This window comes from Drosophila bipectinata, chromosome 3L (genome assembly GCF_030179905.1).
Source record: "Drosophila bipectinata strain 14024-0381.07 chromosome 3L, DbipHiC1v2, whole genome shotgun sequence".
Classification (NCBI taxonomy): Eukaryota; Metazoa; Arthropoda; class Insecta; order Diptera; family Drosophilidae; genus Drosophila; species Drosophila bipectinata.
Window position 1 is genome coordinate 26,807,728 of NC_091738.1, and position 18,676 is coordinate 26,826,403.

An 18,676-nucleotide genomic window follows, 5' to 3' on the forward strand; every position below is an offset into this window, starting at 1 on the left:
TGATAACCCGAGATAGTTCTCAAAATCCAAAAGTCGAACGGAAACTCAATACCATTAATTGTTGACTTCACCACAGTGTGTATCTTTTTCTTAACCTGGGAATTAGATTGACTTATTTCAAGCAAGTTAATACACAATTCCTCCCTACGGATCTGAAAGAGTTAAGCAAGATCTTTAGTAATGATGTTCATTTGTGACCCAGAGTCAAGTAATGCTCGGGCCAATATGTGCTCGCCATTTTTAGTTCTAACGCTTACGATCGACGTGGCTAACAAAACCCTTTCTAGGGATGACGCATGCAAAGCATGTGTCGTAGAAGGGTCATCAAGATGTAGCGCTGGAGGAGGATTTTCTTTTGGTGGTGGTAACGCCAAAACGTCTCGGTTAATCGGTGCAGAAGTTTGTGGTGCGATCTTGCACAAATTTGACACCTAGTCGATTTACACTTCGCAACCGTGTGACCTTTTCGCAGACAATTTAAACATAATGAGGCTAACTTGACAAACTCAAACCGTTGCATTACAGCAACACGAGCGAACGGACTATACTGGGAAAGACTATGGTCTTCTGCGTTGCAATAACTGCAAACTTTTTTGTTGAAAACGGAGCAAGAAAACGAACTTCTATTGTGCTGCTTCCCGAACCCAGTTTTTACCTGTTTTGTCTTGCCAGTCTCTTCAGCGTACAGGTGCTGGTAATAAATAATTTGAAATATTATTTTACTAAATTTTTTTTTTTAAATCGGACCACAGCGGCAATTTTTCATAATCCAGTGACTCTTCCCATTTTTCTTTTATCATCGGATCTACTCTACTCAAAACTAAACGAATGATCATTTAGTTTGCAATAGTTTTATTATCGTCTCCTATGGATAATAGTGACCCGCAGATCGATGACACTCTGTCGATGAAACTTTCGGAATGCTAAATAATTTGCCTATTTGGTTCACAAAGATGAGACATTTTTCATCGTAAACTCTTTTCAGACTAGCAATAGCTTTGTCATAATTATTCTCGCTGACTTGGAATGCCTTGATAGTTCCTCAGGCTTCACCAGACAGGCAAGAAATTAAATGGTTAAATTTCTTGATAACAGTAATGTTCACATCCTTGTCTATTAAAGTCTCAAAGAGACTCATACAATTTTTAAACTCCGAATAGTTTTCACTGAATTTTGGCAATGCCAAACTGGGAGTCGAGCTCGAGTTGGGGCTGCAGAAATTTCAGTAGCTGGTGGGGACTCTTCAGCTATAGAGAAGGCATTTAATAATGACATCATCCTTGCCTTTAGTCGTTAGTTCTAATTCTTCTTGGTAAGGTTAGGTTGAGACGGCGATGCGGGGCCAGTCACTGACACCTCCATTCACTTGAGCTGCTGGGGCTCCTTGTGATACCGCAAAGGCAAGGGGTCCTAAAAGGGGACCTCCCCCCTCCTATCTACTAATGCGCCCAAGAGTGTGCTATCCTTCCTGTGGCGGCTCGCGGTCCCATCCAGATTTACGGATGAAGGCTACGAGTCTGCGTGTAGCGATCACCGCGAGGTCTGTTAGGTCCGTGAGTGCTGCTGCATCCAAGAATTTGAGTCAGTTGCACCCCAATGACCAGGAGGTGTGCGACTGCCTCTTCCTCTTCTATATCCCCACAGCTCCTGCAGTAATCATAGTGTGGCACCGCTATTCTAGCCGCCGACTCTTTTTGGCAGGACTAGGGACATGTTTTCTACAGTTGCTACGCCCGAACCGTTTAAAGTAATTATTATTAAAAAGGTAAAATATAATCTAAACCAATGATCGGCACCCCAATACATTGATATGATTTTACCGCATTAGTGTTAGTAACGAATAGCAGAAAGTAGGAAAGTTATATATCCCTGAACTCAAGTGGATCGTCTTCAATATTTTCAAACTGATTATCAGCGCTCCTTAAGGGACTGTCGAGCAATTCTAATACTTCTTTTGGAAGAAGCAATCTATTTTGTTGTTTGATACGGTTGGCTTAAACGGACTCTTCTTTCCAAACAGCTGTTTTTGAAAGCCGATAACTTAACGGAGCGTGCCTCTTTCAAAATTTCTGTTGCGTAATATTGAAGTCTGATATTATACTAATGTAATGACGTCATAAAATCTTAATTATAAGAACTTTCGAAAAATGGGTTTTTGGCCAGAAAAAGTGGCCTATAGTGCATCACAGGTATTTTGTACTTCCTAGTGAGAACAAGTTCGATTTTGGATGGGCTTACACCTAGTCCGTTCCTAACTGCCCATATTGAGAGAACCCTAAGTCATGCGGTCGCATAAAGTCAGGGGAAATTTTCCAGAGAAGGCAATTGCGACATCATCCGCATAAGCGATAACCTTGCATCCACCACCTTCTAGGGATCGTGTAGGCTATTAACCGCCACGTTCCACAGTATGGGGGAAATTACACCTTGCGGAGTGCCTCTTCTGACGTATCTTTGAATAGATTCTCCTCCTAATGACGCCTCAACAGTCCTGTTTTCCAAGATCTGCCTTAAAAGGCCTACGATTGGTCGTCTATTCCTAGTCTCGTCAGCGCATTGATTATCGAGCATGGTAGGATGTTGTTGAACGCACCTTCTATGTCTAGAAAAGCAATGAGTGCGTGTTCCCTGTCGCTAAGTGGCTTTTCGACGGACGTAGTGATCGCGTGAAGTGCCGTCTTCGTGGATCGGCCCTTCCTATACGCATGCTGTGATCCCGAGATATCATCTGGGTTGATGGTAAGATTAATGTGGAGACTGATTAGTCTCTCCATTGTGTTGAGGAGGAAGGACGACAGGTTGAAGTCCAGGCTTATAGATCTTAAGTCCTTAGGGGTGTAGTGTGTTGGTTTTCCCGCTTTGGGGAAAACCACATTGCGGGCACGTTGCCTATTCTGAAAATTGCTTAGAAAGCTTTCCTGACCCATGACCTCAGATTGGGTCCGGCTTCTGATCAATTGTACCTAAAAAGGATCCCGGGAAATGTGCATTTGTGAGAGCCTCTAGGGTTTTTTTACTGGACGTGGTCCAGCTATCTTCCGAGGTTTTAATGTATCCTTCATTTTGGCGCACGCCGCCGTTAGCGTGTCCACCATAGCATCCAGATCTTCCCTGCTTTCAACGTTCCTTGTTGGAGGTTTCCCCAAGGATCTCTCTAATTTTTTCCTTTATAACTCCCAGTTTGCTTTTCTCGGGTTGCGTTCTGTTAGTCGATTAAGGTTTTCGAAATTGATCACTAATTCTTGTTCTATGGTCCGAGAAAGAGTGTTTCTCTAGGACTCCCCATGCAACAATCCTGTCAGCTAGGTAGTCAGAGTAAAGAGTAATGTCAAGTACTTCCTTTCTGTTCTTGACTATGAAGGTGGGTTCTGTACCCCTATTACCCACCAGGAGATTGGAGCGTAGGATAAATCGAAGATTGACTCACCACTCTCGTTCGTGTCAGTGCTTTCCCACTGATGATGATGGGCGTTGGTATCGCAACCTATGATCAGGTCGATCTTAAGCTTCCTGCTGTCTTTCACCAGCTGTTTGAGTAGCGGGTGCGGGGGGAGGGCTTCCCGGTCGTGGCCTTAGAAAACCCTTTGGCTCTCTATGGCTACGTGGTCTTCATTACTGAAATTGGGTAGCAAAAAGGAGTTAGGGTTTTTTTTGCGAGGATGCAGGCTCGCCTTTTACCTGTTTTATCGGCTTTGCAGAGCCTATACTCCGACGCCCCCAACCCAAGAATCCTGTCTCCAATGATCCAGGGCTCCAGGATGAGCGCCACATCAGCTCCACTCTCGGCGAGGTGGAGTAGGAGGGCAGCTGACGCCGCTTTACTGTGGTGGAGGTTTATCTTCAAGATTGTCAGGGACATTCTTACAATTCTTCACCACAATAACTTCTGCATCCGTCTTGGAGCTCAACAGAGAATCCTCCTTCATTCCGACGCGTCTAAGTGCCCTTGCCAAGTCGCTTTCCTCTGAGGTGTAGTCCTCGATAGTTCAGCTCGATACCTCCTGTTTGCTCTTTGCATCAGATTTTTAGATACGGACCCTCACATGCTCGAATCCGTACTTTATCCGGTGCTCTGACCTTTCCAGGGCTTTCACGGTCTCCTCGTTGAGCGTGAGGACGTCCTGCCTCCGCAGTCCTACCGCCTCCTCGACCTTGGCGACTCTCCAGTCGGCCATGAGATGCGTCGGATTGCACATCCTATGCATAGTCATGTTGGTGTTATGGTCGGCTGGCTTTTCTGTGAGTCATACTCGCGTCCTTGGTTTACTTGGGATCTCTTCCCAGTCAACCGCCACCAGCTTTGCCCCGCAGGAGATCTCTGCAAGCGATGCTACCATTCGCTTGTAGGTTTCTACAGATCGCGCGTCTTGGCAGCCAATTACCTTGACGCTACCTTGATACCTTACTATGTATTCGCATTCTAGTGGGGGTCCGCCGTTCTGTAGCATCTCCTTCACGAAGCGCCCATGCAACTCGTTAACCACACGTCGCCAAAGGTCCTTGGGGATGAACCCATCTTTGGATCCCTTGGTCAGGACTCCAATGGGGGTTCTTCCCTTCGTCACTTCGACGAACGAGCGTTTGGACGACTGCGGCAGGGTCTTCCTCTTTTTGGCTTGGGGGGCTTCTCCCTCCGTAGATCTCTGCCTTTTCGGGCTTTGCGCGATCTCCTTGGCAGGATATGACCCAGCGAGTTTATTCGGCTCTAGCCTCACACCCGCCTTTTCCGGTTTGAAGTCGGGCAGGACCTCCCTTGCCTACTTAATAATCTCGGCCTGGTCCGGGTTGGCTTCGGTCGATGCGGCTGCTCTCCTCCTATCTTTATAAGAGCCCTTCCGCTACGTCGAGTGAGACGGTCCCGGACCAGCGTTAGCCTTAGGGGCCCCGCCGGTTGGTTAAGAGGTTGACCCTGGGGTCTTCCTCTCCACGCCGTTCGGTGGTCCATTGGCTTGCCCTGCTTTGGAAGAAGATGCCTTGGCATCCTCCTTCGCACCGGCTCGTCCCACCTCCAGATGTTGCTCCTCTGTGGAGGGCTTCTCCATCTCAGCAACTCCTTGGGTTTTGAGGGCCTTGGAGTTTGACGGGTCAATGACCCCATTTCCGGAAGTTCCGTTCTCCGCTTTGGTCTTTCTTTTATAAGGTAGAATTCATTTTTGGACCCTCGAGTAGGCGCTTGTTACGATAAGCCTGGTTAAAACGGAGAGGTCGGCCGGTCCTCCAGAGTTCGCATATTAGCGTCCGATCCCCCCTTCGGGCACGCATCCTTTGGCAAATGCTGTTCGACATTGGATTGGGGTGATTTAAGAAAAGGAGTGTTCTTCTCCCCACCCGACTACAATTTGCCAGCATCCTTGCGTGTAGGTCCCGCTGTTGTATCCGTTGGCTGACGGCCAAGATTCTAATTCTTCTAACTCGGCTCCGAATTCATCTTCCTTATCTAATTGCTCGATCTGGTCTTGCAACTCATTTGCCTTAAAAATTGTCTCATTTAAAACCTCATTGCACTCTAACTCGGTCTTTGCTAAAGGAACTGACACAGCTTCCCAGCCGTAATCGGCGAATGCTTTTTACTCTGACATTTAATCTTTATCTTGTAATCAAAAGTCGCGGATTTTAAATTCTGTTTATTATTATCCATTTTCTGATTTTATTTATTTTTTAATAAACAGACAACGATAAAAATTTTAAAAATGTATTATTTTTATTTTTAAATACAACACTTTACAACACTTTATTATTTAAATTACTAATTTCTTATAATAAAAAAAAAAATTTTTATTTTAATGAGTTTTTTAATTTTTAAATTAATAAATTAATAACTATGGCGAAAAATGAAAAGATATTTATTTTAATATCTGGAGAAAAACGACAGAATAATTATTTAATATATGGCGAAAAGATGAAAGAATAAACTAATTAATTAATAGTCGAATAAGTCGAGGCACTGAGTATCCAAAAAAATAGTTGGTTGCCAATGAAACCGAAAAAAGTGTGTACCCAACCAATTGTAGGGTAGCGCCTCACTTGGCGGTCCGTTACAATAAAATGCGCCAAACTTATGCATACATACATATATAGCAACGGTCAACGGTTGAAGCGAAAACGAGAATTTTACCGCTGCATATATTTGTATGTACGCCAAATTATTTTTTGTACGTAAATATGTATTATATATCTACATATATTCGTATATAAATAAATGTTTGGCTGCACTAAATTTAACTATTTTGTTTGGCAAAAAACGAAGGAGGGGTTATGATGATGTATTATGTATTATGATGTTTATTAATCTGAAAACTACCGACGACACTTTGAAGGTATTTATAAGTCAATATATAAATATTTCTTTTCATAGTCCTCCCTTTTTCCATTTCTTCTTCTTTGATCTCTGTATCGACTCAAACGTGCGTCTTTGAATATATTTAAAAGCAAAAACAAATGTGTTTTTCCCTTAAGAATAGGGGTTAAGTCGTCCTTTTTCATGGATCAAACGAGTCTTTTCCCTAAGAACAGAAGTGGGTGATACATACATATGTACCAGTTGGAGGAAATAGTTAAAAACGTGTGGTAGCTAACCGAGCGTAAAATCGAATAGATAACAACCCAAATTTGAAGATTCTCAATGATGTCAGCCAGAAGTATTATGCATTGATTACTAAAACAATTACGTAATATATCAAGGACCCGATAAACATGTATCTGATGCTATCATAATTAGCATCAGAAAATTACAGTGCTCGCAAATTATGAGATGAGCCACATAAGCATGAGTCGAAAGAGTGAAGTGTGCTACCAGCCTTATAAAGCGTTTCCACCTCAAAGTAAACATGACCAATACAAGGCGTTGGGTTTTGTAAGGTGGATTGAAAGGAGGAGAAAGCAAAAAACGCCATGGAATTCGAGAGAACGGTAAGACCTCTCGTATCAAATAAAAGGGGAAAACGAAAAATGAAAGAAACTGTGGAAGGATCGCAGAAAGTACAGGACCACCGAGAGAACCGATCGATTGATGAAGGAGTAATGTTCATAAAACAGAAGGATAAATGGGTCCCCTGGAGTCTACATAAGGCAGTACAACGCAGTGCCTGTGGAGTTAGTCCGCGCCCACGTTTAGTGAGGCCGAGTCAGACGTCATCCTGTGGAGAGTCCTAAAAGAGACCGAGATAAAAAATCTAGATAAAAGAGAAACGAGATAAAAGAGACCGAGATAAAAGAAGTAATCCAGCAAAGTGAAGAGCGTCGGCCCATGAACTCAAGGCCACAGAAGAAGCCGAAAGGGCTGATGCAGAGCCACTTGACGGTATGCACAGTGGTGCCCTGTTGTAATGAAAAAGAAGCGTAGGCAAAAAATTAAGGCTGCCAGGGACCAAGCTGACCTCAGTCATAAAATCATGAGAAGTGGAGATCTGGGCAACCAACCCGGAACGGCGTCTGAGGAGCAACGGGAGAGAAAGCGCCAACGGAGGAAACGGGCGCAAGCGAGCAGATCAGCGAGGATTTGATGGAGGAGCTTGATAATCGGCATAATTGAAGATAGGAGAATTCGAATAAAATAAATATTGTTCACTTTGCACAATATTGCACACTTTTGACCAAAATTATAATACCCTCTGCAAGGGTATAAAAATTAGTAAAGTCCTCAGGTATGGCGAGACCAGGGAAATAAGGATTCATTTTTATATGGAGGATATTGTAGATTCCAGTTCAAATTGAATAGGGACTCATACATAATATAGGTTAGCTATACAAAATAAAGTAATGCATCAAAGCTACGCTAAGGCGGTACGAAGTTCGCCGGGTCAGCCTTGAGAAAAAAAATACTACTAACACTTAAATACTATTACGGATCCTAAAACGAAACAACCCGAGCGAAGCCGGGCTGGGCAGTTAGTTTGCAATAAATGTCAATACAAGTTAAAAATTATCTCTGGTCAATTAAGCAGTAGTCAATTACGTATTTTTGCGGATAGTTTTACTTTTTGGAGTGTTTTTAAAGGGTAATGTTACTTTTCTATGTTCTATACATGCATATATTCATATATAACATATATATGTGTGTTCATATATTTCACAGTGTGACAAAAAAAAACAATAAATTGGAGGAACTTCTAACGAGACCTATTAGGAATTGTTTATTAGGTCGAAAATAACACAAAACCGTGTTTGAAATATTTGTAACACCCTCAAAATCTTGATTTATTTGAAAAAACAAGACTACACTGACTAGTTATGGGGAAAGCGAAACAACTTAAACAATATTCATAATTTCCTAATAAAATTGGTCTCGTTTTATTCAGGATTAATAAGACAATATTGATATGTGTCAAAAATGATACCATTTTTTAGAAGTTGTACCGAAAAAATGACGCCAAAGTCCAAAAAAACGACAAAAATTCAAAAACGTCAGTTTCTTGTGTAAAAATTGTGTTCTTTTTGTTTTAATTAATTAAAGATCTATTTTTTTCAAAAGCTACAACATTTAACTATTAAAAAACGTTGGAAATTTAAAAATCCCTTAAGGAATTTTTAAGAGTCCGTCCCTATAAATTATAGTCTTTCAGTTTTAAAGCTTTCGACTTGAAACGTTGCACACACCCTTCTTTTTTTTGCACGCAGTATATAAGTCGGAACGACCGGGATCGGCCGACTATATCCTATAGCTGCCATATAACTGATTGATCGGAAATAGTATAACTTTGGTGTTTTTAGAGTAAGAGAGTTCAAACCTTACATGGGAGCTATTAATAATAAAATACGACAAAATAAAATACGAGCAAATTAATACGACATGCCAAATTTCATGACCCAACTTTCGTGTTTTTAAAGATAGAAAGCTGAAACTTATTACAGATTATAGTTTTGGTCAGTTAATCCGACCTAAGCTTGGGACTTTTTTTTAATTTATTTTACTGTAATTAATTGGTTTTAATATGATATTCTCATAAGGATCGGCCAAATATATCCGATGTTTGCGATATATATCCGGTTTTAACTGCAAGGGTATATAAACTTCGGCTCCGCCCGAAGTTAGCTTTCCTTTCTTGTTAATTAGTTTTTCCAAAAATAGTCGATAGTAGAATAATTTCCTTCATGACCTTAATTTGGGAAAAATTGTATTTCTTCAATAACATTTGAAAGAAATATGGGATCGCAATAGTTAAGGCGTACTTAAGAAATTTTAATAAAAAAATTATTTATATTTTGTCTGGAGACTACAGCGTTTTCACTAACCATAATTTAGTGAATCAAAATCATTTCACTTTTTAATAAATTTCTCCCAAACCAAAGTACTTTTGTAGCCGAATTATTTATTCTTTTTTTCGGATATAAGTTAACTATAAAAATAGTTTAGCATCAGGTTTTTCAAAAAATCAATTTTTGGAAGCGGAAGGGGGTAGTGCAAAAATTTTTAAGAAACTTGAACAACGGGGGCATTATAGGAGTTTCCATGCCAAATTCTATAGCTCTATCTCTTATAGTCTTTGAGATCAAAGTGTTCATACGGACAATCGTACGGAATGACGGAAAACTCAAACAACCAAGACGGACTATATAGACTCGGCTTTTTATGCTTATCAAGAATATATGTACCTTATGGGGTCGGAGATGATTCCTTCTCTATATTACAAACATTCACAAGAATACGAAAACCGGGTATGTTACAACCTGTTCAAGCTGCCACAAAGGTAGCAGTATACCCGTTAATGTTAAATAAATATATACCTTTTAAAAAAAAAAAAAAAAAAACCGTGTATAAAACACCAAAGGTATGCTATTTTCGATCAATCAGTTCAAAGCAATACCTTTCGATTACTTACCTTTCCTTTCTACTACTACCACATTTTTACAAAATGCGGTGCTGGTGGTCAAAACTTTCGAAAATGCAGAACATCAATAAAGGCGGATATCCAACTATGGCTCCAAAACTTTGTACCTTCTGTACCTCAGCCAATTGTGCCTGAGGAGGCTGCAGGCTTCGGAAGTGCATTTGGCGATGCCGCATATGTCCGTACCCAAGTTTTCAGGTGTTGTAGTGAACTGGCCAGATTATTGTTTAATAGATTTGCTTCCTGTCGGACGCGATAATGACATTTGTCAGATTCAGCTCACCTATAAAAACTTCGCCGCGGCTTAGTCTCTGGTGCTTAATCGCTACAACAATCCTAGTCTGGTTTTCCTTTTTTTTTCAATGTCTTAGAAGGGAAGCCGTATCATGATAGCCTGATAATCACACCGCTCCAGTTTCCCAAAAAAAGGTAGTACAGTGACAGCCCCATCTTAGCGAGTGATTGGTAATCATGCATCGGATCAAGAACCGAAGCTCTTCGTATGACACCAGTATTGGACCCCGATCGTCAGACTCCACTCCCCGGATTCGAGTGCATAAGGTGCCTGATGACTCAGGATGTGCTTTCCTCAAGTGCGATCACTACTACGGTGGTCACATTCTGCGCCGTGCCCGGAGTTTTTACCCATGAAGGAGTAAAGGCACAGAGAAGTGGAGGGTAGGATGAGGCTCTGCCTATGCCGGGCACCGTTGCTATATATCCTTGTCGCCCTGTTGAAACTGTATTTTAGTCTCTCTGCAATTTCAGGTATTCTGAGATGGATCGTATGTTTGCAGACTGTGAAGCCAGAGGTCTGACACCGTGGTATGCTATGATGAACAGGACCAAGCTGGTTGTCCCATACTCGTGTTGCAGTGCCGTTCATGAGCATAATCTTACCATTCGAACCAGCGTTGGAAGTCAAAGAGGATAGGCTTAGGATTCACCATGCGGCTCGAAAAGCTGTTTGTGTCTTTGGTGTTTCTTATTGCCATCTGACAGACGCAATCCTTTAATTTTGTCCAGTTGATCAGCGGGTGCGCGAAACAGTCTCGTCAGAGCTCAAGAAAGATCTACCGCACCACCGGGTACATCCGCCCCACAGACCTTTGGTCACAACGGGAATCGATTACACCGGGTCCACCGGAGCACGAATGAGGTGTCCGTCTTCAACTGTCTAGCGAGAAAGCCCTTTCACGTGGAACTGGTGACCGGGCTTACCACAGAGCACTTTCTGCTGGCGTGCGTCAAGTTCACGGGCCGTCGAAGAATGATGCAGCATCTTTATAGGGACAATGGTACCAACTTCGTAAGCTCATAACGTGATAAAAGGATAAGGCAAGCAGTTACGCGTATGCTACCAGAGGATCATTGCAGGGGTCCTCAAAGAGGTCCCAGCATTGAGGTCAAATATCATCTGAAGGGTATTTTGTTTTCGAGTAAATTTATGTAACATAGAGTGAATGTATAGTTCAATGTTTAATGTTAAATAACATCAGTTATTTTGGAAAACTTTTGATCAGGCAGGGTCCGGTGTTTACTTTTACTAAGTGAATTTCGATACAGTTTCAAACCTTTTTGTTGTCAAATTTACAACATTTTCCCTCGTATCTGAGAAACAAAACAACAAAAATTACTTGAAATTACTTGTTTTGAAGACAAAAGAAGGCTAAATTTTAAAAATTTAAGAAGATTTAAACATTTTTTGTAAAACCTATTGAATCTCCTACACACACCCTTAAAACCAAAAGTGAAAATGGCAGTGACTACCTTTTAAAATTTAAAATTAAAAGGGGTTAAAAATTTTTTTTTTATGTTTTTCTAAAACATAATGCACATTAAAAGTCAATACCCTAATAAGTAATCTGTAGGGGTTAAAAAGATGTTTATTTTTCATTGCACTTTAACGAGAACTGTCATTTTGAAAAGTAAAAGGGAATTTCGAAATTGAACACAGGAGCACTTTACTTTTAGGTTTTGTCAGACAGCTGTCGTTTTAAGCGCCTAGTTCTAGTGGTATTTGTCACATCAAGACATAATATATTTTGTTGGAAACGTATTGTTTGGTCATTGAGCGTTTTCAATGCCGTAAATAAAAGAATTTGTATTTAATATGACGTTATAAAAAATGTTTATTTCTGCATGCAGATGAAACGGGATGATCCGCAGATAGACCCGCTTATGGAGCATGCAGGGACGAAAGTAAAATACAGAGAGGGCGGCCCGACTGGTCACTGCGAAGCTAAAGCTCTCGAATAATGGAGAGGGCGGCCCGACCTAGACACTGCGAGCTAAAACTCTCTATAGAAAGCCCGTTGAATCGAGCGGCCGAGGGAGAGTCGGCTTGCGATCAACTAAGCTTTTGTATAAACTTAAGCCATAAATAAACATTACCAATTTTACGCTAACATATTTAAACATTAAAATTACACCGCTGCTGCCTGACCCGACATTCCCCCCTCCGTTGGGGCCTGTCCTCCAACTATATTCGTAAGGGGCGAGGTACACCTTAATCAGCTCCCAGCGAAGCACTCCAACCCGAAGAGGGATCCGCTCCATAGCTCTGCCCAGCGGCCACATCCATAGCCTCTAAAGTCCTGCATCGCTGCTCCAGAAACTCTGCCAGCGACTCCCAAGTAGGGATGGCGTCGGAACTTGAAGAATTTAGACTCTCTTCCCACTTAACCTGGGTAGCTGGGTCCAACCGTTGAAGAAGCACCTGGACAATGATGCAGCCGGCTATCTCATTCGTTGAACCCAAATTCTTCAAAGTTCTCATATGGGCATTGAATTTGTCGGATAACCCTCGAAGACCTGTTAGTGAATCACCTTCCACTAGAGTGAGGCCAAGAATCTCGTTCACATGAGCCTGAAATATTAAACGACGGCTATTAAATCGTTTCTCCAACAAATTCAGCGCAACATCATAATTCTCATCGGAAACTTCCAAGGAGCGAACTGCTTCGAAAGCGGACTCCTGACGGCAAGATCGCAACCTTTGCAGCTTTTCCACCTTACTGATGCTCGGATTACCGCCGACGATTGTACAGAAAATCGAGTAAAACTCAGGCCATTCAGAGTATCCACCGCTGAGGTAGGAAGAGGCAAGGGAGGCAAAGCTTGAAACCTTTGACCTGACCCCGAGTCAACCTGCATGGTGGACATTCCGTTAGCTAGGGTGGAGTGGGCAGCAATTCGGGAAGAGCGAAGGGTCGTCTCGTGCTCAATTTCGGCCTGCATTGTCACTACCAGCTCCGAGACAGTCCATCGGAGCTCACTACTGATCTGCGAAATGTCCAAATCCTCAAGCTCCCAGTGGATGGCCTTGAAGTCGCTGAACATGGCGACTATCTGACCATGACGCACGTTGAGCATGGCATCGTCCACCTTGGAAACAGGCTGAAGAGCTCTTTGGATCCTCTGCAAGTCCTGGAGAATACCCAGGGCCTTGCACTTTAGAACAGCACTACGGGTTGGAGTGGGTGCTCCTGTGTCTGCAGCGCTGGAGTTCATGGTTGATTTATTAAGTTCCGACCAACCCGAAGTAAATAATTCCGGCGCCAAAAATTTTTTTTTTTTTGCTCCAAATTTATTTGCCCGCGACGAACACGACTTGTCCTATGTGCGCTCAGAAACGTAGCGGAATTGTGGAACGTATATATATATGAAGTCTATGCGCGGGCGAATGCACTTGCTTTGTGGAACGTAAATATGTATGTTTTTTAAATGTTTTTTCGCGGCTCAATAGTTTTTTTAAATTGTTAATTATATTAACTAAATCACGTTGGGGTCACCAATGTTTGGTCATTGAGCGTTTTCAATGCCGTAAATAAAAGAATTTGTATTTAATATGACGTTATAAAAAATTTTTATTTCTGCATGCAGATGAAACGGGATGATCCGCAGATAGACCCGCTTATGGTGCATGCAGGGACGAAAGTAAAATACAGAGAGGGCGGCCTGACTGGTCACTGCGAAGCTAAAGCTCTCGAATAATGGAGAGGGCGGCCCGACCTAGACACTGCGAGCTAAAACTCTCTATAGAAAGCCCGTTGAATCGAGCGGCCGAGGGAGAGTCGGCTTGCGATCAACTAAGCTTTTGTATAAACTTAAGCCATAAATAAACATTACCAAACATTACGCTAACATATTTAAACATTAAAATTACACCGCTGCTGCCTGACCCGACACGTATTATGCTTAAACATGCTGTTTTTTGGTTCATGTTTTCGAGGGTTTTATCGTCGAATAAAGGAAAAAAATGTTTTACATACTACTACGATAAAAGCGAAAATGTCAGTTTCATTCAGTTTCCCCCCATTCAGTTTCTGTTTTAACCGCATAACAAAGGTTTCGACGTTTTTGTTCTGGTTAGAGGTGATCGAAGAAGCGCCACGTTGCGGATTGGCTCTTCGAGTTTTTTTCCATTAGGGAAGCGATAAGGGAATTGTGAAGGGCATTGTTATGAAGTTGTCATCTCTTTGGAAACTGGTCATCGTATAAATCAATTTTTTAAATAATTGAAAAATCTATAAAAATACCGCAAGACTTTTTTGACAACCTTCTACGTCGCAAAATATAATCCCAACCTTTTTTTCAAAAACTCGAAGTTTTGCTTATTTTTTATCGTTGCGGTCTATAAAGGGATATAAAAATGTTCAAAGTGGCCCATTTGGGAGGATGTAGTTGAAAAAAGTTTCCTTTGTTAGGGACAAAGAGGCTAGACTTCATCAAACAACTTATTTTAACGCTAAAACAAGAAAGGAAAGCTTCGGGCGGAGCCGAAGTTTATATACCTTTGCAGTTAAAACCAGATATGTATCGCAAACATCGGATATAGTTGGCCGATCCTTATGGGAATATGAATATATAATCCAATTTATTACAATGCAAAATCTAAAAAAAGTCCCAAACTTCTATCTTCAAACATACCAAAGTTGGTATTTCTACCAAAAACCATTTCCGATCGTTCAGTTATATGGCAGCTATAGGAAATAGTCGGCCGATCCTTACGAAATTTGGCATGTCGTATTATTTTGCCAAAATAGCGCATTTGAACTATCTTTTTTTTTTTTTTTTTTTTTTTTTTATAGCTTTGCTTTTATTTATTGAATCTACTCTTAATTTTGAGACTAACAATAAGTTGACGAATCTTAACATTAAAATTTAACTAACAGTATACTAAGACTGCATTCTGGTTGCGCGTCCCTCAGGTCGGTCGCTGGGTGGGTAAGTCATTGCGACGAAGGCGTGATTGGTTGCTCAACCTTGTTAGACCTCTCGCCAGGTGGTTAGGGTGCACCGATAGCTTGGTTAAGTACTTTACCTTCTGTTCTGCGATCGCTTCTTTGACTGGTCGAATGTTTAAGTCGCGGTGTATGTTTTCGTTGCGAACGTACCACGGTGCCCCGGTGATTGTTCTCAAGATCTTCGACTGAACTCTTTGAATTATGTCAATGTTGCTATTGCTGGCGTTCCCCCATAACTGGGAGCCGTACATCCATATAGGTTTTAGTACCGAGTTGTACAGCAGGACTTTATGTTCAAGGCTAAGAGGTGACCGAGCGTTGATAAGCCAATGAAGACCGCTGGCTTTTAGCTTTAGGTGTGTTCTTTTGGCTTCAATGTGCCGGCGCCATGTGAGTCTTCTGTCGAGATGTACTCCTAGGTATGTTACTTCGTTTGCTTGTGGGAGTAGAGTGTTGTTTAATGTTATTGGCGGGCAGTTTTGCCTATTCAGAGTGAACGTAACATGCTTGCATTTTAGTTCGTTCACTTTAATTCGCCAGTCTGACAGCCATTTTTCGAGATCGACCATATGATGAGCTAGCTGCGCAGTTGCTTGAATCGGGCATTTTGAGCGGCTAAGAATAGCTGTGTAATCGGCAAACGTAGATGTTGTTAGACGTGTACTTGTCGGGATATCTGCTGTGTAGAGGACATATAATATTGGCCCTAGCACGCTGCCTTGAGGAACTCCAGCTCCAACAGTGTAATCATCGGATATAGCGGTATTGCACCTCACGAAAAATTTTCTGTCGTGAAGGTAAGACTCCAAAATCTTGTGGGTGCTGTAGGGGAGCATTGTCTTGATCTTGTACATTAGACCTTCCAGCCAGACTCTATCGAATGCTTGAGAGACATCTAAAAATATGGCAGTACAGTGCTCTCGTTTTTCGAACGCGTTCCGAATTTCGGATGTTATCCGGTTGACCTGCTCAATTGTTCCATGCTTTTCACGAAACCCAAATTGGTGTGACGGGATTCCTTCCTGGATTCTCAGGTATGTGTTTATCCGAGTCATTAGGCATTTTTGAAAGAGTTTAGATAGGCAAGAGAGTAGGCTTATAGGTCTATACGACGTGGGGATAGTGTGGTCTTTTCCCGGCTTTGCTATCATTATTATAATTGACTTTTTCCATCTCACTGGAAAGTGGCCAAGTTTTGCGATGGCATTAAATAGCTGGGTGAGAGTGCAAACGGCACAGTATGGGAGCTCAATGATCATTTTGGGAGTTATGAGGTCGCAGCCCGGGGATTTTTTCGGATTCAGTTGTCGTTTGATGATGTTAACGATTTCGTTTGGGCGAAACTCAATCGGCTCATGTTGAGGCTGGGGCTCATCTGATAGAGTCGGCAAAGTAAACGCATTGGTGGCAGGATTTGGTTGGAAGACCTTTTTAAGGTGTTTGGCAAACGTACTGGCTCTGTCTGCGTCGCTGCGCGCCCACCCGCCTGTGGAATTTCTAATAGGCATCACGGTTTCTTTCGGTGAGCTCAGAGTTGGGTGAGCTCTCCATAGTGAGTGTTTCGTACTGTTAGTTGACAATTGCTCTATGTAGCGGTGGTGGACATTCGTTTCTTCTTGCTGTAGAGCTTGATCAAGTTGACGTGAGGCATGTTTGAAGCGTTGCTTAGCAGATGGCGATCTGTGACATTGCCATTCTCGACGTAAGCGTCGCTTTTCGAGGACGAGCTGTTCGATTTGTAGATTTGTCTTCTTTTAAATGCATTGTGTGTTTATAGTTTGAGGTGTTAAAGCTCGAGCTGCAGAGACGAGTACAGACTCCAGCGAATTAACAAAACTGTCTACGTTGGCTTCGTCGCTGAGGTGAGGACTCAGATCAATGTGTGAGCTGATGTACTTCCTGTACTCAACCCAATTGGTTTTATGTGAGGTCAGATTTGATGATTGATCCCATGTTCCTGAGTGTTGGAGTAGAGTAAAAAGGACAGGCGAGTGATCAGATGAAAGATCCGAAAGGCATTCGGCGCATATTAGATTTTTAGGAATGTTTTTGGTAATCGCAAAGTCAATTAAATCGGGAAGTTTCTTTGGGTCTGCCGGCCAGTATGTTGGTGAGCCAGAAGAAGCATAGTCTAGCTTGTTCTTAGCTTTGATAATTGCATTATAGAGCTGCTTTCCTTTTGGGGTCACGAGACTAGATCCCCAGTGTGTGTGCTTGGCATTGTAGTCTCCTGCTGCTATGAAGTGGTCTCCGAGTGAGTTGAAAAACTGCATAAACTCATCTTCGGCTATGGTGAAGCGTGGGGGGCAGTATACGGCAGCTAGAGTTAATTGCTTGCCAGTATTTAGGTGTATATTTATTGATGTGGCCTGTAGGTAGTTTTTTGCAAATTTCGTATGATAATGGTGCTTGATACGGCTTCTGATTAAAATTCCAGTCCCGCCGTGTGCTTTACCGTCTGGATGATTTGTTCCATAGAATGAATATCCTCGTAGTTGGAAATTGTATCTGTTCGTAAGATGTGTTTCTGAAAGCAGCATTACGTCGATTTGATTGTCTAGTAGGAATTGCGCTAACTCGAGTTTATGCTGCGAAACGCCGTTAGCGTTCCATGTAGATATTCGTAGGGAAGTCATTATTTGGATTGTTGTGAAACCAGCATTTGTATTAATAGATTTTGGTTTCGCATTAGATCTTGCATAGTTGTACGCATAAACGACATGAACTCCGTAAGGCTTTGTTGTAGACTGCATATCATTGCTTCAAAGTTACTTTTTGACTGCTCCGGAAGTTGATACTGCTGAGCCGTGTTCGGTTCTTGGTGTGCTGATTGCGGCAGTGAGCTTTTTGAGGCTGGGGTAGCCAGTCCTGATTTTAAAGCGCTTGCGTATGTGACATTTTTGTCAGAGTTTGTAAGTCCTAGTGAGGATCTGGCTGCGGTCGAGAAGAAGACTTCAGGGTTTGTCCTGGAGGCTATGAACTGATTATTTTGGGTGCGGGCCCTCTGGTGGATGCGACTTTTCAGCTCCTTATAAACTGGGCAACCTCTATAGTTAGCAGTGTGATTTCCACCGCAGTTGCCGCACTTTTTCGAGTTTTGGTCATCTTTGCTCGCTGGGCAGTGTGCGGAGTCATGAAGCTCACCACAAACTACACAAACTGGGCGCAGTTTACAGTAAGACCTTGTATGGCCATATTCTTGGCAGTTCGCACATTGTACCGGGCCATTGCGTTTGTGCGGCTCCTCAACTGTAATTCTGCGGTGCAGCAGGAACTGAAGATTGTATATAGGGTGCACTTCGTATTTCTTGAGGGGCTTAATTTGTGGTTCGAGTTCAACCTTAAAGAGTGGCTGCGGCTTTCTATCCCTGTTAGAGATATTGAACACTGTCTTAACGCTAAATCCCTTCTCTTGTAGCGCCTTTGTTATCTCTGCAGGCGGTACTTCGGGCTCTATGCCCTTAAGTACGACTTGCAAGCCCTTGCTGCTTTTTAGCTGATACGTGTAAAAGTTCTTTTTTTTGTCGGTGAGGTATTTTGATAATACTCTGTAATTATCTTCAGACTTCGTTTGAACTTTTGTTTCCTGGATATTGCCCT

At 42.2% G+C, this 18,676-nt stretch overlaps 1 protein-coding gene and 1 long non-coding RNA gene across 5 annotated transcripts in view; both read left to right on the forward strand.

Annotated features, from left to right (window-relative positions):
• Window positions 1–18,676, forward strand: part of LOC108119101 (aminopeptidase N) — a 408,837-nt gene that overhangs the window by 21,761 nt on the left and 368,400 nt on the right. The gene's annotated exons all lie outside the window — the stretch shown is intronic.
• Window positions 11,376–12,709, forward strand: LOC138926394 (uncharacterized). Its single transcript, XR_011442898.1, has 2 exons — window positions 11,376–11,915; window positions 11,976–12,709. It is a non-coding gene; the product is annotated as an uncharacterized lncRNA (long non-coding RNA).